The sequence below is a fragment of the Coloeus monedula genome (genome assembly GCF_965178545.1).
Source record: "Coloeus monedula genome assembly, chromosome: 1".
Classification (NCBI taxonomy): Eukaryota; Metazoa; Chordata; class Aves; order Passeriformes; family Corvidae; genus Coloeus; species Coloeus monedula.
This window is the reverse complement of record NC_138781.1, coordinates 14,928,669-14,952,079: the sequence shown is the minus strand read 5'-3', so window position 1 is coordinate 14,952,079 and position 23,411 is coordinate 14,928,669. Positions and strand designations below refer to the sequence as shown.

The window sequence follows — 23,411 nt, the reverse complement described above, 5'->3', positions numbered from 1 at the left end:
TCTAAGGCCTAATTCCTCTCAAACAAAAAAAGCTCTTAATTTGACTTACACACTCAAATATTTACTGACATATATTGAAGAAAAAAGCCTATTTTCTTCAGCTGAACTCAAAAATAACTTCTAAGTTCTACTGAAGAAGTAGAGTTCATTTGAGCATGTGTACCCTTTGTGAGGCACAGCTGGTCCTTGCAGATAGCCCTGCAGTAAGAAATATTCCAGGTAACAAATCAGATGTTGTACCAAGAACTGCTTCGACTGTTTTGGTGCTACACTGATTCTGCCCTCTAACACTGCTAGCCCAGGGCTGTTTCAGGGCTAAGGATGAGGTTTTTCCCGGATAGTTGAGCATCCACTTCAAGAACACATACACTTTTAAAACTGGAGATGTAAATACAATAGTTGGATTTTTTTTAAACAATACTCAACATTAAAAACATTGCCCAACTGTGAGTTGTATCTTATGTTTCCCAAACATGATCCTACTCACCAGAAAGGAATATGTATTTAACAGGTCACACCTAAAAAACCTGTAAAAATCTAATGACTAGCATAAGCAACTTCAATCTTGTATGACTTCCACCTTTACTGCTTCCCAAGCATATAATAAACTGTTCTACACTAGAAGAAGCATCAAACAGTAAGTTTATAAATTAGAATATAATCTCACTGAAGTACCCTCATAAAAGCCAGAGTTCCAAATTTAGTGCAAAAATTAAAAGGTCACATTTTAATAAAAGTTCTGTCACAGTAGGTGCCTTAAGTGTTAAAGAATATTGCGTAAATTTTATACTTGTAGATAAAAAGAATTCCCAACACACAACCAACGCACTCAAAATTATCTTGCATAATTAAGGGCAGTTCAACACCCACAGCTGAAGATGTGAACTACAGCCCTGGAACCCTCGTGAGAGCTGCAGCCAGGCAGCTGACAGCCCAGCTGAGCACTGAGCACAGGCAGCAGAGGCAGCATCTGCCCTCCCTGCTGCTGCTGCGCCCAGACTAACTCATCCAGACCCCAGCAGAGACGTTCAGCTGCTCGCCCGCACTCTTTGCTTGGTCACATCCCTCTCATTTTCTGGGAAAGGATTGTCATCACTCTGATGGATTCTCCTGCATGGAATGCCCCATTTCCTGGTTGGGAGCTCCCAGAGCTATGATCCAACTTAGAAAGGAACTTCTGGGCTGAAGTGACTAATGTGTCATTTATTTTAACAACCATCAGAACATAACAGAGGGCATTTTCTAGTCAATCTGGTATAAACACATTTTTTAATATAAACAGTAAAATTTAAATAGACAAATATTCCACAGGCTTATCTAGTTTTGGTGACATGCTTTGTTGACTAGCATCAAGAAGCACACAAAATATTAGCTGTTGTTCAAACTGGTACACCATTCCTAGAAAACATACAGGACAACATATTCTATGATTTTAATTTTTTTTTTTTTTTGCAGTCTATTACTGTCTGCCAGCACTACGTTACTAATGAACCACACTTATTAAAAAAACTTCCACACAGTTAAAAATACAAAAAAGAATAAATCAAAATCTAACCTGTCCTAGTTTACTGCCTTCACTGACTTAGATTGTGTTGTTCTCATTGTGCAAATGGTCCTTGCCAAAATAATTTTCATTTTTGTATCCACCACCCTGTTTGCTGTTTGAAAAACGTTAAAGGCACAGAGCTTCAAAGACTATCGGACATTTTTAATGAAGTGTCCTTAAAACATATTCATGGAGAAAAAATGTGAAACAAACATGTCAAAATTATTCCTGGATGCTGTCCAGCAACCAGCTGTGGTGTGCAGTCTATGCTAACCCTGGGAACATTCTTCTTTCTCTATGGGCCTCCAGCTTTGTCTTCTGTTCCTACGGATATTTGTATTCCAAATGCATTCAGTTAAATCTCAAACTAAGCAAGACCAAACTGAATTAGTACTTCAAGAGGAAAACAATTAAGCATGACCAAGCTTTTAAAGCAACTAGGTTTTTTTGGTTTGACACACAAAGTACCTTTTCATTAATTTACCATAAAAACCATGTTGTCGGACACCTAGACTGCTTAAGTCATGTCAAGCCTTCAAATTCTAACACTCAAGGTCTGCTCACTTAGGGTAATTAAATAACCAAACATCTATTTTTTGAATAGCAGCACTAATTCCTACTTTATGTCCAAATCCAGACTTTGCTAGTCGTGTTCAGTGCCTGTAGAGTTCTAATTATTTAAGACACTGTTCACAGAGAGTTAAGAAAGGCAAAGGTCACGAAAGAAAGGCAAAGGAAAAAGTGGGCCTAATGCTTAGCAGAGAAGGTGAAGGAAGCCATGGAAAAGGCTGAGGCACTGATATAACATTACCAACAGTAGATGAAGATGCAGTTGTACAAATCCATAGGATCAGAAGGATGCATTCAGCAGTGCTGAGAGACCTGATCAGTGTCACTGCAAGGATGCATTCTACAATCTTTTAAAAGTCATGACATCGAGGGAGATTCCCAAAGACTGGAAAATGGCACATAGCCATCTTCAAGAAAGGCAAGAGAGAGGATCTGGGGAACTACAGGCCAGTCAGCCTAGTATCAGTTTAAAGAAAGGAGTAACCCCATGCAGCAGTACAGCGTAGGTCTGACTTGCCCATTCTCATCAGCATTAATTATGCAATTCTCCTTTAAATCTTCACTGACAGCATACTACTATCGGCCTTTTCAAGGTGCACTTATTATACTTTCTAAATTTGGGCACATTAGTTCCCCTTCACCTCCAGCCTTCTAAAATTTCTCCACTGTTCCATGATTTGTTAAAACTCAAAATGAATAATTCATACAGCTTCTAAGCTTTTTTTCTTTTTTAGTATCTGTAGGTGTCAGTGCAGCAGATTTAAAAACATTTAACATTAATAGTTGCTGGTACAATGATAATACATTCTTCCCATCACTAATGATGGAGGTGGTGAGATGTAAAAGCATCATCCAGCCTCTTTCTGAATACAGAACAAAATATTTATTGAATATTTATGCCTTTTTCTGCACAGCAGAAATTTATCATCCTTGCCCGGTATTGGACTTCTATCATTACTGAGCTTTTGTACCCTTCAAGAACATCCTCTATATTTAAAGAACTCCATTGTACTCTACTGCCCACAGATTTTTATTAATAACTTTACCTCCTTAATCTCCTGTCTCCAAGCCAAACAGTGCTTGCCATCATCAGCTCCCCATTCTTTAAAACTGTATTGCTTCACTCCCCTCCTTACCTTGTTTCAACCAAACAAATCATGTTTCCTAAGAGAAGAATTGTTCTGGGAGTAACTAAACGAACAAGTATGTGTAAAGCAAGTCACATTTTTATGCTCAAGCACTCCTTGTTTTTTAAGTCTGCTCTTCTTTTAAAGATTAAAGTTGGAGATATGTGCATGCAGAATTTGTTCTTGGCTCCCAACCTGCAAAATTAGATCACAGTTCCTAACACACCTGCTCTATTTATTCTACATGCATCAGAAAGAAAAACCTGTACAGAAGGAAACAGAGTGGCTTTTATTTGTTTGAAAACTGTCAGATACATATGAAGAAGTATTTCCGAAGCTTCAGAAATTGATTAGTGGCCAATTGATTTATCAGCACAAGCTCCCAATACCTGCAACAGGCTGAATTCTCATAATTTTCCTTTACTGAATACAGAATGACTTTTAAGAAAGTGCTCATGTTTCTAGGATCTGAATTACATTGATAGAAAGTCTCCAATATATTTTTTTCAGATAAAAATCATTGGCACAGTACTACTCATCTTCTGAATGGTGAGAACTCTTCAAGCAGGCAACAGAACATTTCATATACAAAACCACAGAAACCAAACCAAACCAAAACCTGTAAGGTTTTGCTGCGACATTTCACTTTTTAGAGAGGTTCTCTAGTGAACACTCATTGAACATGTTTTAACATACAATTATTTCAATCTGCTATAATTTTCTTTACACTGCTGTGATTTGGTTTTTTCATTTATCATTTTGCTTTATCTCAAAAACTTGCACTAAATAGCGAAATACACAAGCCAGGACAAAGAACACGATATCCTGTAAGATTTAGGTAAGAGTTTTAATACGGAAAGAACATTACCAAACGTATTTCCGTAAAAACAAAAATCAATGCTTCCCTTGCAGCAAAGCAGAAAACCCTGCGTATTATTTCTAACACATTCCCTTCCACTCTTCAAAGTCATTCACCTTTCACTAGTAGTGAAATAATATAAGATCTGTGTTGTAAACTTTGTAGTTTTGAGATGTGCACTGGGTGAATGCCAACAATCTGCATCATCCTCCGTATCAAACGTTCATTCATCCAGCTCAACTACTTCTTTTTAGAGCACTGAAGGGAAGGGAAGGGAGATTAAAAATACTGTTGATAACAATAAAGACATTTTGCACTTTTCTTCTAAGCTATTTCTGATCTGTGTGAATTCACTTTCTGCATGTAGGGCCCATGGCCCATACCATGTAAATGTCAGTGATCATGCTACAAGTTAGAACTGAATTAACCTTAAAAATGAAACACAAAATTGCAGTGACAAAGAGTTCCCTTGAAATCCACAGTCCTTTGATTAATCTAAAAAAATAAGTATTTCCACTGATGACAGTTATCTTCAAAGATAAATAAGTAAGTATTTTTTTCAGTATTTCTGGCTATATACATATTTCATCTGCAAGTGTTTTCAGAACTATTGACTGCAATAGCTGTAGAACTTACAGTATTTAAATATCATGAAATTCACAGACTGGAAGCCAAATTCATTTTATACAGATGGAAGAATTGATCTTAAGTTTCTGAAATGCGATGTTTTGGATAGGCATTTTAGAAGAAGCCTCCAATAAGCAAAAAATTTAGACTGTATATATATTTAGCAGATGACAAAACATAAAATTACTTCAAGCATCAGAGCAGATAACAAGAACAGAACTCTTTCTATGCAGGAGAAACACATGTATAATAAGGATACAGTGTATTCTGTTTCCTAACATCTTTAAAATTGCTAAGTACCTTGTAATGGTCTCTGTTTTCATGACTCTTCATGTAAAACCATAAAATTAAAAAGCCTTAAAAATACAAAATAACAGAGTAAACTGAGTTGGAAGGGACCCAGAAGGATCATAGAGACCAACTCCTGGCCCTGCAAAGCACCATCCCCAAGAGTCACACCACATGCTGAGAGCATTGTCCAAAAAGCTTCTTAAATTCCATCAGGATTGGTGCTGTGACCACTTTCCTGGGGAGCCTGTTCCAGTGCCCAGCCACCCTCTGGGGGAAGAACCTTTTCCTGATATCCAGCCTAAAACTCCCCTGACATAACTTCATGTCCTGTCACTGGTCACCGGAGATCAGTGCCTGCCCCTCCTCTTCCCCCATGAAGAAGCTGCAGACAGCAATGAGGTCTCCCCTCAAGTCTCTTCCCCAGGCTGAACAGACCAAGAAACCTCAGCTGCTCCTCAGATGGCTTCCCCTCAAGGCCCTTCACCATCTTTGTGGCTCTCCTTTTCACACTTTCTAACAGCTTTATATCTTTCTTACATTGTGGCACCCAAGATTGCCCCAGCACTTGAGGTGAGGCAGCCCCAGTGCAGAGCAGAGCGGGACAATCCCCTCCCTTGCCCAGCTGGTGATGCTGTGCCTGATGCCCCCCAGGACACAGCTGGCCCTCCTGCCTGCCAGGGCACTGCTGGCTCATGTTCACCTTGCCATGGACCAGGACCCCCAGGTCCCTTCCCATGGCACTGCTCTCCAGCCTCTCATTCCCCAGTCTCTGTATCGAGGATTGCCCATCCCAGGCGCAGAATCCAGCACTGTGCCTTGTTGAACTTCATGTGGTTGGTGATTGTCCAGACCTCTAATTTGTCAAAATCACTCTTCTGGGCCTCCCTGGGGTGCATCAGGCACAGCATCGCCAGCTGGGCAGGTGAGGGGATTGTCCCACTCTGCTCTGCACTGGGGCAGCATCTCCCTGAGGCCCGGGTGCCACAATATAAGATATAAAGCTGTTAGACAGTGTAAAAAGGAGAGCCACAAAGATGGTGAAAGGCCTTGAGGGGAAGCCAAATGAGGAGCAGCTGAGGTCACTTGGTCTGGAGGAGACGGAGATGAGACCTCATTGCAGCCTACAGCTTCCTTGTGAGGGGAAGACGAAGGGCAGACACTGATCTCTTCTCTCTGGTGACCAGTGACAGGAGCTTACGAAATGGCCTGAAGTTGCGTCAGGGGAGGTTTAGGTTGGACATTAAGAAAAGATTCTTCACCTAGAGGGTGGCTGAGCACTGGAACAGGCTCCCCAGGGAAACGGTCACAGCAGCAGCCTGACACGAGTTCAAGAAGTGTTTGGACAATGCTCTCAGGCACAGGGTGTGACTCTTGGGGTTGCCCTCTGAAGGCCTAGGAGCTGGACTTTGATGATCCTTGTGGGTCCATTCCAACTCAGGATATTATGGGATTCTTTCTGCACACCAATGGTAAATAACATAATTCACCAACATTTTAGCAGTATTTAAGACTCTATTACATATAGTTCAAGTCAAGAAAGCCATGGAGATAAAAACTGCCCTCAAAAATCTAGTCAAGAAGTGCTCTGTGACAAAACAGCTTGTGAACACTGAAAGTGAGAAACCACTGCACTTGAAAACAAAGTGCCTTCAAGTTCTACCAAATGTGCTATTACACCGGATGTGTGTTAAATTTGCTTACATGTTACTTTTTATAGCCAGTTTCAAACAGAGGCATTTAATCTTTCCTTAGATAAGTAAAATGAATTAATTATGAACAAATCCTAGACACATTTATGCATTTTGTCACAATAGTAATTTACATGTCCTCCCGAAGAGAGAACTTGTACAACTCTGAATAGAAAAATACAGTTGACTACATTGTCTGAAAGCTTAAAAGCTCACCTAATTCAAATCAATCCTGATTTCTATAGCAGCTTGTTAAAACCAAACAGCTTCTTTCTCTGCACTAAATAAACTTAAGGTTAGGTCCAACTCTTCCCTGCATCACAGCTACATTCATCACCTTGCCTCTAGTACATTACAGACATGTAAGTGCAAAAGAGTTTTAACTTAAATCACTAGAAGATCAACATGCACACACACACAGACACAGCTTACATCCTGTAACATGACTTCTATATAAAAAGCAAGAGGCAATTCGCATAGACTCTGAAACCACAGATTTTTCATAGAAAAAAATTCATTACCACTCAGGGTACTTTCCACCACAAAGGTGAAATTCATAATGGAGAGTCTGCTCAGTTACATTCTAAGCATTTTACAAAGTAAATTTAAAACAGGTTACCTTTAATTACAAAATAATGAGTAATTATTCTCTGTCTTCATCTGAGGTCAAGAGAATGGCAAGATGAACTACACATCCTATGAGATGGAAAACAGGCTTCAATAGAGTCTGCCTCTCAACTAACTCTAAAGTCATCAGTGTTTTCATAATATATAGTCAAAAGTAAGCTGGTTTGGGGGGAAAAAAAAGCTTTAACAAAAGTATTACCCTGCTGCACAGGAAGCCTATCATGCTTGCAACATGTTTAACCCAAGTGGCTATGCAAAGGCAAACCCTCTTCATACGAAGTTTCCTAAAAAATCTCAGGTATCTGAAGATGACACGCAAGCCACAATAAAATGACAGTCTAATTGGAAATTATAAGCAGTGTCTTCTTCTGTCCAGTTATACTCACTTAGTGCTTCATGGTTTTTTTCACATAACTACTGTATAAATACTTTATGCCAGGACTGGATTTCTCTGTCTTGAACAATACCCCATAAGAACATCTGGGTTCAACAAAAGAAATAGACATATCTGACAGCCAGGTTCCCAGTTACATGACAGAGTACACAATTAAGAACTGGGCAGCATACTGACTGCATTCCAATTATAACTAAGCCATCAAATTCAAAGACTTCCTGAGAAGAAAAAAAAAAAGACATTTTTATTAAAATATATTCTTCCTATCCTTCACTAGCATAGCAGCACAGTCAACAACACACACACCGTTTTAATTTCTATTTATATAGTAAAGCACAGGCATCAGAATGCATGAGAATTAAACTAAGAAAATGGCTCAAACTGCTATGATTTATTACCTACAAACCATTTTCTTACAGGTATAATCATATAATCTCATGAGCTCACAGCAACACATTCACAGGACTCCAGTCAGTCAGGTACCGGGATGACTTCTGAGTATCTGTGTTGCAAGTACAGTAATACAGGTCAAAGAAACAGAATTACTTGCAGCCTGAGAATTTCACAAAGCAGCCAATTAAATGCACAAGTCAATAAGACTAGGATTATGACAAAAAAAGTTACCTATAATAGCATAATAAAATAATGAGATTGCTCTTAACCAAAGTATCAAAATTCTGGCTATTTCTTGAACCAACAGAGCACAGAACCTCCAACTACTTTCTCTGACATTGCCAGTAACGAAAAAAAAAAACCCCAACATCCCCCATGTCAATGTATCAGCCCATTACAACTCCTCACACCGTAAAAAAACCCTGCCCTCACAACCTTTCATCTTTCTTGGCACTGTGAGAAAACAGCATAAAGGTCATGGAAAACAAACTTCACTCACATTCTTACAGGTGTCTCCTCCATATTAAAGCGGAAGAGCACCACAGAGAACCTTTTGGTGCCTTTGCAACAGAACAGTTCCCACACCTCTGAAGTCAACATCTTTCAGCAGTATAGTCACTCCTATTTAAAAACAAAATAATATTTTGGGTTTACTGTTTATATATCAAAATTGAAAATCAGAAGAAATACAGTATAATTCAACTATGTAGGAAAGACAGAATTGAGTAAGATCCTGGCTTTTTTTCCTTTTTTCCTTTTTTTTTTTTTTTTTTTTTTTTTAGCTATGCAGCTACTGCAAAGAATTTAAAAGAAAAAAGAATCCTGAAGGCTCAGCTAAGTAGTTCTACATTCAAACAAGCTTAAAAAGATTTGCCAATTATATGGTCAAAAGTAAGAAGCTATAGTCAAAATCTGTCTTTTTTATATCATAACCTATTTTCCAAATGTATTAAGAAAAAATAATCTTTAATGTGAACTTCTAGTCATTCAACCAAGATTCAGCAAATTCTAAACCCACACACTTGATTTGTCATGTATTTTGGCTGCTAAGTCTGACTCTAAAAGAGTGATGTGCTACCTTATTATTATTTTTTAAAAGATTTCTCTTGGGATTGCAGCCTATCTCACACAGGAAGGAGAGATTTTTATCCTTAAAAACAGGAGGTTCGCCCACATGATCACCTGGGACAAACTTGGCCAGTGCAAGCAGGCTAGAAGGTTATAGGAGCCTGGGAATGTTTAACATCAAGAAAGTAATTACAGCCCAGCAAGATCAGAAGGAATTACACAGGAAATGTGAACAGTAACCCTTTCATGCCAAAAAAAATCATGAAAAAGTGAGCTCTCAGCTGCCAGACTATAAGGCTGTACAAACCAATTGCATAATGCAGGAATGGAAAAAACACTACATATTACTAGGCTATAAATTCCCAACGATGTGATAAAGCTACACCTTCATGAAAAGAACAAAACCCCTGGTCTTTCTTCGTGCCATGTATATGCAGTATAATTAAAGCCCAGAAGAAACATGAAAAAGTTGCAAACACCACACAAGAATGGTTGGTTGTCTCTTCTGGACTTTTTCTTTTAAATTTATGCTGACCAAACGGTGTTCCCTCTAGAAGATGGTCAAACATATTGTTTTTATTCAGTCATGGAAAACTTCTGTCCAAAATACGTAGAGCATTATTCAAGGAAGAATGCTAACTCTCTGTTACCTATTCCATAAAAATGAATCTCCCAAACTCTGAAATAAACCCCGTAACTCAGCTGAATGGGCTCCAAGTACTCCATGTGAAACAATTTCTGTTCTCTAGGGACACAGGGGAATTTGAGTGATCTGACTGTAGTTCAGCCTAGTTAGAAAGGCTTCAAGTGTCATTTTGGAAAGTGAAAAGTGATCACATGCCTGTTCTTCACACAGAATTGGGACCCATTTTAGTTATACAAGAGATTTTTTTAAGCTCCTCATTAAGGAACATTGCATTCCTTTAAATCTACCAAGACATAATGCTGCACATAACCCCAGACAGACAAGAGATGAGCAATAAAGCAACCAAGCACTACTGTTTTTATTAATTTATTAAAATTAGCATGAATATATTCTCATTAAACAAAAATAAGCTCCCCTAAAATGAGTGCTAGTGTGTATCTGCTCTACTGAAAAATGAGATAAAAAGAGATTTTTAAAATTAAAAAGAATCAGTGAATTATCTTATTTAAGCAACATGCTTCTTTAGCTGTTCTTAAAATTACAAATCAGAACAGCATCATCACATATTGCATTGCCCAAAACCAGTGTACCATACCACCACTTCAGCTTCTTTTCTTCCAAGCTTGTCACTCAGGTGTTCCCCTCTACCTTCCTTTACTACCAAAGGCTTTTCTTTTCTCATCTCTTCTGTTGGATTCTGTTTTGTTTCCTTTTCCCTGCCTTCACATCTAAGGTGGGTGGGATTCTGCATCACTAAAGCCACATGCACCATCAATTCCTGGATGGCTGAAGTCTACTCAGCTACCTGCTCAGTGGAATTTCTAAATAAATAAAATCGAGGGGCAAAAAAGAGAAAATACAAAAGCAGCACATGAGAATTTCAAACACAGGCATGCAAACAGGACAGAGACAGTGTAGTACAGAAGTAACAAAAAGTAATTGCTGACATTACGGCCTACACAAGTAACTGTAACTCCCATTCTTCAGGAGATAAAACTGAAACATGAAACAATCATATTTTCTATTTTACTGAGATGGAGGCTGAAAAGAGAGACAAGCACCGTGACCTCACTCTGGAGACAAAGGGAAAATTCCATCTTCTCCTGCACTAAACTTAATCCCACCTCTAAGGGTTGGTGATTTGCAAAAATAAACTGAACTAGCTTTCCCAGTCAACACACGTTCTTCAAAGATTAAAGTCACTTCTCCTGAATTTGTCTGTCTCCACAGCAGATTAAAGATTCCGCAGTACAATATTCATACAATGTGCTAGCCAAAAAAACTGCAATAGTGGATGAGCCACTAATTTTTCAGCAGCTATAAATGCAACACAAATCTATCCACAGCATGTAACAGTGTTTGTGGATTGGTCAAAAAAAAAAAAAAAAAATTCAATATTATTGCCAGATACTCTGTTTTCAAAGTACTTGTACGTGTAAAGCAAAAATAGTCCCAGTGACACTGTATGGTTTTTTCAGTTCAATGTGCTTAAAACCCCAGCCTATTTTCAGCCAGGTGAAATAGCTGAAGCCTGTCAGAAGCCAGGAACTACCTACAAGGGCTATTACCATGCAAATGAGTTGGTGGCAACAGCCCTGGGAAAGGCTCCCTGCACCTCCCAAGTGTAGGCAACACATCAGAAACTGAGCATTCCTTTCAATACAGGAACTTGCAGCTGACTCATCTGCTGCACCCTGAAGCAGCACTGCAGCTCACAACAGTGGGCACTGCAGAGGATCCCTTTGCAAATCGACATTTTCCACCTGACCACATCTGCTCTTTGTGAAACCTCTTTAGAATTTATATCTGAAAACTAGTAGGAGTTGAACTCAGCGATACTTGTGGGCCCCCTCCAACTCAAGACATTCCACAATTCTAGTGTACCACTACAAGTAATGCTTTTTAATTGGGAGCTTACTGGCATTCATCTTACTTCTAGAAAGAAATGTAATTAACTTTAAAAACTTTAAAAGTAAAAAATTTCATATTCTGGGCCTGTGAAACCACTTTATAATGAAAAAGTGAATTCCAAAGATATTAGTTTTTAAATTACTATGCTTCTGAATACAGTAATTTGTATTTATCTATAAACTAGATTTCAGTAGAAATTTAAAACTTCCTCTTTTGGGGACATCTACAATTAGTCAACCTAACACGAGTTAATATTCCCACCCAGTGCCTTCCTCACTACAAGTATACACATTAAACATTTTCTCCTTCCCAATACAGAACAGCTTTCTAAAGATAATTGCCAAAGACTGAATTATCAGGTAACTACACCATTCAGAGACAAGTGCTGGAGAGAGAGGCCACCAAAGAAAACCTGAAAATGTTCTCTGCAAATATCCTCCAAAAAGGCAAGCATGGCTATTCTCTCTCAACCAGTACTAACCTCTATAAAATCTTTAAGTTTATCTATTAATTTTGCAATTACTAATCAACATTTTAGAAACGGTCTTTCGAGTGTTTCATGTCTGAAATGTTATAAAGGGACAATTCAAATAAATTGTGTTCATTATTGAACAGCACACACTTTAAAACGTAATTCCACTTGGACAAAAGAAGGCTAACATGCCCAAGTTTATTGTCTCTGAAATCCCTCAGGGTTAAATAAGACCCAGGATACTCAGCCTGTCTTATCTCCCTGATAAGACAGGACAGTTGCAATAATATATATGTACAGTCCACTTTACAAATTATTTTTTTACTTTTTTTTGTCTAGTGGGAAGATGCTTTGCAAATTATCAGATATTACCATCAAGACAATACCCTTTTTCCTTGACTTGCATTTTTGATGGTCAAATTAAAACCCATTATTCTACAACTTCTGTAATCAAGATTTCATAGTTCTTGATTTTCTTGCTTTTCCAAAATGAACAGCTTCCTGGAACAGGAATCTGTAGAACATCTGTAGAACAAACCAATTCTATATTCAGGAGTTTCCATCAATTTTGTTAGCATTATTCTTAATCTGAGGAATTTTTCTGCTTCTCAAAAGCTGATCAGCTAAGTCTTTCAAAGGGATCTACACTTCCGTAAGTGTAGAATAATTTTAAAACTGAAAAAGAAAAGTAAGAGTTTGGTCTGTTTGAATCCTGAACAAGTTTTCTTGTCTTGAAATTGAACAGAAATTTCACTTTCCAATGAACATCAATATTTTATACCAAATATTTGAAGATTTTTAGATGCAAAAAACACCTTCAAAAAGGTTTCAAAACTTTTACAGTGAATTAGATCAATTATACCTTAACACCTCACAATACACAGCTATCTTCAATGCATGCTAGTATATAAATGTAGGTTTGACACTTGCATGAAATCACGAAAAAAGAAATAAAACAGGTACAACCTTGATCTAGCCTAAACAGACTCTACATCTACAGTTTCATGCTTCTTTTGAAGCAAAATCTTATCATGTAAAAGAAACCTTTAAATGATCTAGAACACAATCTTTAAATACAGAATCTACAACTTAACCATTTTTCTAACTTTTTTGATGTGGTCACGAAATCTTTCTGACACAACAAAGAATTTGACAGCCAAATGAAAAATACCTGTAAGAAATTAAGTTCAGGGCAAACATAAAATATGTTAATCATACCCACCCAAACTGTTAATTTCACCAGCTCACCTTAGGCAGAACATGCCCTAAACTGGTCCAAGGTGAAAAATCATGCACTGGACTAGATTAACTCAGTGCCTGAATAACCCTCCCAGCAGCTGTTGATCAAACCTGGTTTCCTTATCACTTAGGAAATCAAAAAGTCTTCACTCATTCCTCTTGGAGCAGCTCTGACCACAATTATCTCCAGGCCTGTCACTATCAAGTCACTGAAATTAGCTGTCTAACCAAGACATTCAACATGCTACAGCCAACAGGCAAGCTAGTTTGTCCTGTTTTCTTTTAGCAGTGCACTGACATTTTTTATCAGCAAAAAACATGGGAAGATTTGTTCTCAAACCTGAAAAGCACACTCCACTCAGGACTTTGAAGAGAACAGAGCATGTCCAATGCTTTTGTCAACTCACCCCACTATACTAATTGCTTTAGAAAAACAAAGTCAGACTTTATATTCTTACCAAATGCACAGTAACATACACTCCTTTTATGTCAAATCCCATCTCCCCACCAAATGAAAAGAGCTACTACCAGAGCTAGACAAGAGTCCAGCTTCACCACCAGAATAGAAGATCCAAAGCAGGAGTCAACATGGTTTACTGAAACACTGACACAAGACTAATGAGAACCATCTCAAGGAAAAGCAGATTTATTACTGTCCTCCCCTCCAGATCACTGTATAAATAAAACTTTCTCATCACAGAAAAAGACAAATTCCTCCAGAAATTATCAAGTACACCATTCTACACATACAACAACAGAGAATTGACACAATTTTCAAATACAGCAACCTGTAATCAAACTTATGCAAATATGATGTAAATTACATTGTATTTATGTTTCTGTAAACTATATTGTGGCAATATATACTCTTGTAGTGCAAGTAGATGATGAATGAAAAACAAAGATGTGAGAAAGAAAGACAAACAAACAAGTAATCAGTCTACTGACTAACAAACTACACCAGGTGTTTTCAGAAATGGCCCGCAATAAGATAAGATTTAAAGGAAAAAAAAAGCCACAACTGACTTTTGGAGCGTTCTGGTCATTTACAAAAGTGAAAAGAAATAATCCAAAGCAACAAACTTCTCCAGGATCCCACAAACATCTGGAACCCACCTGATTATGTAAAGACTGGAAACACGTAGTGGTGGCTTTTAAATGCACATTTTTCAAATAGTGACAATCCCAAATAGCAAAGCTTACTTTTCACATGTTCCAACCCTAAATAATGTTTAAAACTTGACTTATTATCTAAGACTTATCATCCCTGGCAGAGTACCTCTCAGTTACTGAAGTTTTTCTGCCTTGACAGGGGAATTCCATTTCTAGGATTCATGCAGAGAAAATGTTTCAGTATAAATCATGGCTATTCTAAGCCAGGAAAATGTCCCACGGATCGCTAAGTTACCATCTTTCAAGCAAGTTCTCCATAATTAAGGTATCAATTATAATTTCACAGGCATATTTTATTTTATAAATAAACTCTGTTTCCACAATTTGAGCTGTGGGAAAGAATGTCTGCGTCAATGCATCAACCCTTGCAGCACAGCAAGTTTTGAACTGAATGCCAGCTCTAAATGTTATAATACGGATTCTAGCATGGAAAACATAGGAGGAAGACTTCCCTCTCACCCCCAAATTCCCACAAGCCTTCTGAATTTTTTTATTCCTGTCACGGCACCTCCCTGACATCTGCTCTTTGCTGCTCTAGAGCCAAATACAACAAATTTAACTCAATCTGCTGCTAAAGACACCAGAAGTAAAAACTGCAGCCTCTGTTAAATGGAGAGAAAAGGACATTTCAGTGGGAATGAGCAAAAGCTGAATCTGCAGTCTTTTCCAGCTGAACACTGCTTCTGATACTTTTATCATAGAGTTTTATGTTTGAGTTTGACAGAGACTGAAAGCAAACAGTTTCTAAGACTTGAACCATGCCAAGAGAAAAGACTGGCAGAGCGACAAGCATGCTCATTTAATTAAGATACCCCCACTGCTATTTTTATGACTTTTTACATACTTGCTGGGAGTTGGCAGGGTGACACAGAAGGCCAGCGTTAGCTCATTTCATCCTCCCAAAATATTCTATCACTCTAGGTACAGAACAAACTTGTGTACTGACTTGAATTAAATTACTGCGGGAACACCAACTTAATCACAAGCCCAGGCAATAGAAAAATCAAAGCTGAACAGGACAGTGCCTCACAAGTGACAAGTCACAAAAACAACTGGCCTATGTAAATGCCTTCCAATTTTATGAGGACCCTGATGTTAATCCCCAAAACCTCTACCCCAATGTGCCCATCTACCAGAAAAACAAAGTAAATCAGTGGAACCTACCAAAGGAACTAGACATATTACCTAGTGGGTATCTCACCTAGATATAATCCAATACAGGGAAAGAGAGCAAACAAATTAGTGAGATGCTGCAACTATTTCTCCCATTAACAAACTAGGGATAGACTGAATTCATTTACTCACACCATCAACACATAGTTTTCAGATGAGCTTTATTAATAATCATGATGGAAAAAATAATTTTGCCAGTGACAAAAAGATGAGAGATTATATTCTTTCAGGAGAAAAGGTAACTTGAGCCTGTGGAAATATTCTTGCCCTCTAATTTATCCAATTTCTATTAGAATTTTTCTAAATCAAAATTATCCCCAGACTGCAGAGCTCAGTCTTATCAGTTTAAGAAATACATCCTTTCTCAAGTTTCCTTTCTCACTTTGCCATCCTAGTTTCACAGAATGTCCCCTTACTCTTATAGCATGAACCAACAAAACAAAAGCTTTTGAGTTACTTCTCTCAAACAATTCATCATTCTGTGTACCTGTGTTATACTTCTCCATGTTCACTGCCTTTCAAAGGCTAAGCAATCTGTTTTGTTCCAAGTTCTCTTTATAAAGGCAAATTTCCATCCCCCCAGATTCCTCTTTTAGACTCTTTCCTGATTTCTGTCTTCTCTACATCCTTTTTAGAGGCATCCAGCACCACAACCACTGTGATGGCATGCTGTATGACAGTAAGATACTGATTTTTACCACACCATTTTATACTCCATCACACTGTTTACTTTGATTGCAAGTACAAACACAGGTATCAGAAGTTAAGAGAGCTCCCAGAAACAAGATTTTTAACACGCAGTCCCCTACTTTGAGTATGTGGCATTACTAACATGTCAGGACATCATTTGGGGCCAGGTAGTCCTCGCTTTTTCATCCTTCAGCACAATTTCTTCCTTGTATCTCACCCACTACAGTCTGCAAATCTTTGTCTCTTGCCAGTCAGAGTATCTGCCCAGAAAGAAAATCACTGGTTTACAGGAAAACACAAACACACACTCAGCAAAGGTAACTGCCCAGGACTTTTTGCTTTTAGGTCTTCAGTGGAGCACCAAGTGTGCTTTGGCACAAGAGCAAGTTAGTAAAAAAATACAGCAGGCCTGCCCTTTGAAAAATTAAGACTGTTATAAAAAAGATAACTCACACTATATGGAGGACAAGAATATTCTGCATCCTACTTATTCCACCAGAACTATGGGAAATAGATAACACCGCTGAATTAACTTACTAAATACTATAAAATATAATAGATACTATATCGGCCCTTAAGAAGTACAATCCAGCCAAAACTAGAAAAGTTTCCAAAAACACAGTGCATGGAATTTATAATTTGAAGATTTGAAATCACAACAGCTTATCTCTATTTTTCTCTGGAAGCTAAAAAAACCAAGAGAATCTGTAGGACTTTTTTTCTCTCAATGATGAACAATACTGTAAAGTTTGCTTAATAATGCTGTTTAGGGAAAAACATAATAGAGTGATTGACCCAACTCTGTTCTTAAACACTCTGCTAAAAGAACAAACTATTTGTGAAAATAACAAAAACCAGCTGAAGGCATTTGGGTGGTCTCCGTTTGAGTCCTGTAATATAGAACAGTTTCTTCTTTCTAAATCCAATACTGATTTGTGTTCTCACTTCAGTAAAGCCTTGAAATCTGTTGATGACAAAAGCAACACAACCCACTGAACATCCACATTATTTTACTGGCAGGCTGCTAAGTTCTAAGTGCTTGATTCATCACACGCAGAGTAGTACGATTACATACACAACAGGACTGTGCAAGTTTCTATATACTGATCCTTTTTAATTCCCTAACAGTATTTTGGGGTGTCATATAGTTGTATCTTTAGGACAGTGCACATAATTAGCAGTGACCAATGCTAAGTAGTTCAACTTTACTGCCCTGCTTCCTAAAAATATGGATCTACCTTATTTCTTCACCAGCAGTTCGATTTTGATTGAGCTGAAGAAGAGCAGGAACTGTCAGAACCTCATGTCTTGGTGTATGTAGCACTCTTTGAAAGGGCAGCCTGATACAGATCTGAGATTACACACACCCCCAATAAGCAGACTGTAGTCTCACGTAGGGAGGCCAACCAGTCAAGGTCAAAAACCCACCAAAATTAAGTTCTATGTCATTCAGCAGAAGACAGAAGTGTGCTCAAAACTATAAAAATTAGTAACATTTTCGTAAAATCCCTATTTTCTACAGCTCATCCCAAATAACCACAAACATACATATAAGAAAAGTGAAGTGGCAAAGAAGCACAGGTACAATAGAAATTACATCAGTCTAAACTGTAATTTGTCACCATGCATCATTTTCATAGTGTTGGCCCAAGAGAAAAATCCTTTAAAGAAGAAATACAGACCCTTGCAATTATCCTTAACAGCTGAATAAAGCACCAAAAATTAAGACAATGCACCTTTGAGGGTTTTTTTTCATTTGGTTTCTGCTTTGGGGTCACGTAAAAAATTAAATGCTTCCTACAGACATTTCAGCATTCAGCCACTGGTAACATAGGGCTTAATGAGGAAGACTGAGTATGGAAACATAGTTCTGACTGCTCTGCCACCCAAACTCGAACAGCAAAAATTCTCCCTGGAACTGTAACTTACAACCAACCTAATATCCCAAACCAATTTCAGTCATAGATCCTAGTAAGTCTGCCAGAAGTAGTTTCTTTCCCCCACTACTCCTTTTCCTATCAAACAAATTTTTCCAAGCTGCTTTTCCATCTCTTTAGCACCTGGTCTGCCTGGCAAATACCCAGGTGAGCCACAAGAACACTCCTGCCTCCCCAGTGACTTGCTGCAACAGAGGCTCTTCAGCAGGGCTGAGACAGTCCAGCTCTGAAGCTCACCACATGACCTCTTCTTGGCATTAACCATGACACTTTTCCTAAACCAACAATCTTGGGTCTAGGCTTTCTGAAAAATAATGGGCTAAGCCACAGAATGAAACAACACAATGCATACACAGAAATTAACATCCTATGGCAGCCTCTAAAAGTAAAAATTACACTTAAAAAAAAAATGCATGTTTATTATTCAATACTCCATAATTTTATTATTTTTATGATTCCATGAAAAAAAAATATCTCATCACTCTGCAAAAAATAAAAGCTTAACTACAAATGAACTCACCACAATGCATTACAATTTTGAAACATGCCCTGAGCTACTGATTACATTCTTTCCATTTGTGCAACAATTCAAGGTGGACTGACAGCTCACTACTAAGCCTCTTCTGGTATGAGGACACTAGCCAGCCTCCCTTCAAGCAAGACTTTCAGTACTGTATGGCCTCCAAAAAGATGCAAGAAAGAACCAAGGATAAAAAGAACAGTTCACAGTTTAGGTGAGGAAATTATTCTTTCCTAAAATGGTAAAGACTGACGTGACAAACCAAAGATAGCCTCTCCTTAACTTACGCCCTTGCACATCATAGTTCAATACACAGTACAATTCTACCACAGTTAGGTTTACAGTGTTTTGATTACATTCTTAATATTAATTGGAACAATTACCAGATTACAACATATTGCTACACAAACTACGCTACCATTTCCTACAATATTCGATCATGCTATAAATACCCATGAAATCAGTCCTTTAAAAAAGTAATACTTGACACCTACTGACACTCGGTTTGAACAGCCAATTAAGGACAAACCAATACCAGCATGTACAGTATTATAATACAGTAAGTCAAAGACACACTTAATTAGCAAATATCACACTGTGATATTTGAATAGGATGGTTTCTACCCAGTTGTTCTGTGGTTTCATGAGGAGACAAGACCAATAGTGATAGAGCAAATACAATACGAAGACAACAGCATTCTCCAAATGCGATTTTAAGCTGGCAGTAAGAATCTCTTTGTTACACCAGCACAAGAAAGAATGAATTTTAAAAAACCCACAACTTTTTATTTTTGAAATTAAAAAAATAAAAAAAAAAAATCTGTGTCATACAATTTAATGGTGGTTACATTGTGAAAAAGTATGTAATCCACTCAACTTTGATAGCAACAACATAAAAATATGCTCCTTGAGAAAGGGCTCAATTATTACTCAAGCATCACCGTTCTCTTATTTGCCAGTGTTAGTCTTGTAAAAATATATGTTCATGTTTTAAATTTAAATATATGTTCATGCTTAAAATTTATTTTTAAAAAATCTTTTTAAGTAAAAGCAAGCTGTCTGTAAGATCTCTGTAAGTGAATTAAAATGCCAACATGAAGCATTAAGTCTCGGCAAATAAGCCCAATGTCCTGTCTTGACTGCAAATAAGGATGAACATCAAAACATATTTTCCTGCTGCTGAACCACTAATATCTTTTATGGAAATTATGAAAACAATTAGGTTCACTGGAGTACAAGCCCAGTGGAATACACCCTCAACAACCTTAAAGAATTTTAAATGAACAATTAAACAGCAACTCAAATACAGAGGCAAAAACTGTCTTTGTGTTCAGATAGACACAGAATCAAAATCTAGAATACTCTGCAAGGATATTAACTGTAATCTTTCAACATACCCACCTTATACATCCTGCTGCTGCTATGGCCAATGAAACATTTCATCCATCTTAACTCCTATTTCAAGGAAATAAAAAACAAACAAACAAACACAACAGAAAGTTCCAATATCTCAGGAAATATATTTAGCAAAGGACAGAAAATCATATTTAATAGAGAGATAAACATTTTAGGAAGTGGTAAATAAACAAGAATTCTACTAAAACATGTTTACCCACAATACAACAGCATCTCCTCTGAGGCATGCCATACATTAACAGGACTTCAGACTAGAGATTACAATAATAAATATTTGAATAAATATTGCTATTATAACTGATAGAAGTTCACACGTTTCGGATTTTACCATGCACTTTTAAAACTCCAAAGTTTCTTTAATTGCAACCACAGTAATATTTTCAGTCAGCTTCCAATCAAAGTTCTACATTCAACATTTGGCTATTTCACCTTGACCTGACACCACCTACCTCCTTAGGTGTAAACAAATACATAAAACCATCACCAGTTTCATATGGACATTTAAAACATTAAACCACTTCCATAAATGTTTTACCTGTGACCATAAAAATGTTTGAAACAGCCCAAGTCACTGATGAAGAACACTCCTTCCACCTAGCACAACATAATCCTTGAACTTGTACATCAAAAACATATGTATGACAGTCACGACAAATTTCTAAGGGTTCATGCGAGAAAGTCAGAAATATCTCATCATATGCTCTCCCTGTCATTGCTAGTCCTGGTATTCTCACTCACAAATGGGATGAGGAAACATAGGAAACTAGTATTTTCTTCATCAAATGCTTTAAAAAACATTTCAATTACAACTTTAGCTACTGCACAATCTATCTCTTTAACAGCCTGCCCAAAAGCTAAAAATATTTGAACCACAGCATAGTGCTGGTTTTCTTCTGATCCTCCAGTTATAATTACCCAAGAATATTTTTATAACTAAGATCACTAGATCATTACAAAAAATATTTTAAACACATAACTTGTCATAAGCTTTTTCCCTTCCTTTTCCTTTCTGACTTTTGACAAACTCTAAGTTGGGAAAAATCCAATTCTTCTAGCTACTGAAGCAGAAAAAAATATGCATTCGTCCCTGAATTATACGTATTTTGCTTCACATAAAAATAACTTTGAAAAAGATTAACTTAAACTACTACTAAAAATAACTAGCTACTATCAGGTTATTGAAACAAACAAAGAAAAGAACAACAGCTCAGAATTTTGGCTGCTGAATAGCTCTGTGGGAAAAAAAAACTGCATACAAACTACTGTGATCCAAGGGAGCTGTGCGTTTACCCTATGTTATCCTCTTCTTTCCTTTTTATTAAGGAATAATAACATGAAAGACCATTTTAAATGGCATATTACGTGTTCAAATAAATCAGTACAAGAAAATTCAAGACTATATTTAGCTTAACTATACAGTACTTCTCAGTATGTTGACTGAGACTTTAACATCTATTAAAAAGCTTCAACAAGAGTTAACTTGGAGAAGAAAGGAACTGAGCACAAGACATACCACTACAATCTTAATTTAGGTATAGAACTAGGTAAAACTTTTAATAAAGCATTACTTTTGGGCAAAATGAATTGAAACAAGCCAAACTTTCATATTGTTTCAAATCTGGCTCACTGCAGACATTTGCACAGTCTTTTGAAAAGTCTCTTATGCTGCTTTAAAATCTTTCCCTCCTTGTATTATCTATGCCAGACACATCTGATAACTTGGAATCTGGGATATGTTCCTTATGTCATTATTAAAAGTTCTAATGGATTCATAAGCCGACAGGCCTCAGTAAGTTACACGCAAACACTACACTCGTTTACTGCATCCATTTCTGCAGCCACAGGACAAAACCCCTTTGCCTATCAGCTCCCTCCAAGCCCTAAGGAGCCCGAGAGGACTGCGCATCGTATTTGTACTTTTATGGAAGCAGCAGCAAGGTTATGAAACATCGCTCAGGTCTCGGAGTCAAGAGCTCGGCGCACAGCTCTGACTCACGCTGGCAGGGACCGCACAGGGGCCAAATGCTGCCACGGCCCAGCGCCACGAAACCTGGAGGCACCCACTGCCACCCCTCACAGAAGACACGCTCTGTGGCCACCACTAAATAAAGCGGAAGCTGTAGAAGTAACCTTCGTGACTTGTAGGAACCTGTCCTACGCGGCCTTTCTGCAGGTCTTTATTGTAACATCCGAACCGGCAACTGCAGTCACACCCTCTCGCAGTTTCCACGCTCGAGGGGTGATACCCCGGGCCGGGCTGCGACACCCCCGGGGCCGGGGCTCGGGTGGCCGTGCTGGCTCTGAGCTCACACGGCGCCCCCGGCCGAGGGCCGCAGGCCCCGCACCGCCGCTCCCGGGCCCCAGCGGCGGGAGCCGGGCGGGCCCCGCACACACCTCGGTGGCGAGAGGGACGCTGCCGAGCCCTCCGCGCCTCCCGGCGTTTCGGCCAAGCTACGGGAGCAGCTTTGCCGTGACGGGGCGAGTGAAGGGCCCCGCAGGCGCGGAGCTCTGAGCTCGCCGAGTGAGGGCCGGAGGAGGCGCCCGCCCCGCCGGAAGCCGCTACCCCTCCGCCTCCTGCTTCCCGGCCCCGAGCCGCCAGCCGGCTCCGCAGGCGGGAAGAGAGCGGGGCAGCCGCGCCCCGGCGCCGCCCGCCCCCAGTCCGGCTGCAGCCCCACCGCCGCGGGGGGAAGGAACTTACGAACGCCCGCTGTGCCCGGGTCCCGCCTCCACGGCGCGGGGCGGCGGCGTCACCCCCGCGGGAAGGCGCAGGCGCGGGGCTGCCGCTGCCGGGCGGGGGCTGTCGGCGGGAAAGGGGCGGCGGGGCCGACGTTTGTTCTGCGCCCGGGCTCCGACGGCGCCGCTCCAGAGGCACAGAGCTCCGCGGAGCCGCCCCGGGCACCGCTGTGCTGAGTGAGGTCTTCCCACATCCCAACCAGCCAGTGGCGTGGGGGAAGCTGCGCTCCCAGCTACCCCCCAAAACTAATGGTTGTCAGGCAGTGGGATACGAGATTTCGAGGGGCAGGTCAGAAAAATGAGTCGCTGAA

At 39.0% G+C, this 23,411-nt stretch overlaps 1 protein-coding gene across 6 annotated transcripts in view; it reads right to left on the bottom strand.

Annotated features, from left to right (window-relative positions):
• The window catches only part of ZNF438 (zinc finger protein 438), a 51,175-nt gene extending 28,069 nt beyond the window's left edge, over positions 1 to 23,106 (bottom strand). The window contains exons 1-2 of one of the 6 annotated variants that reach the window (XM_082278181.1): positions 23,066 to 23,106; positions 20,353 to 20,406 (exon numbers count right to left, since the gene is read on the bottom strand). The gene's annotated coding sequence lies outside the window, so the exon portion shown is untranslated. Of the gene's footprint in view, positions 1 to 20,352; positions 22,990 to 23,065 lie in introns of those variants that run through there. The other 5 variants (XM_082278179.1, XM_082278178.1, XM_082278177.1 and 2 more) reach the window with 5 other exon arrangements.
• Positions 23,107 to 23,411: the final 305 nt, after the last annotated feature.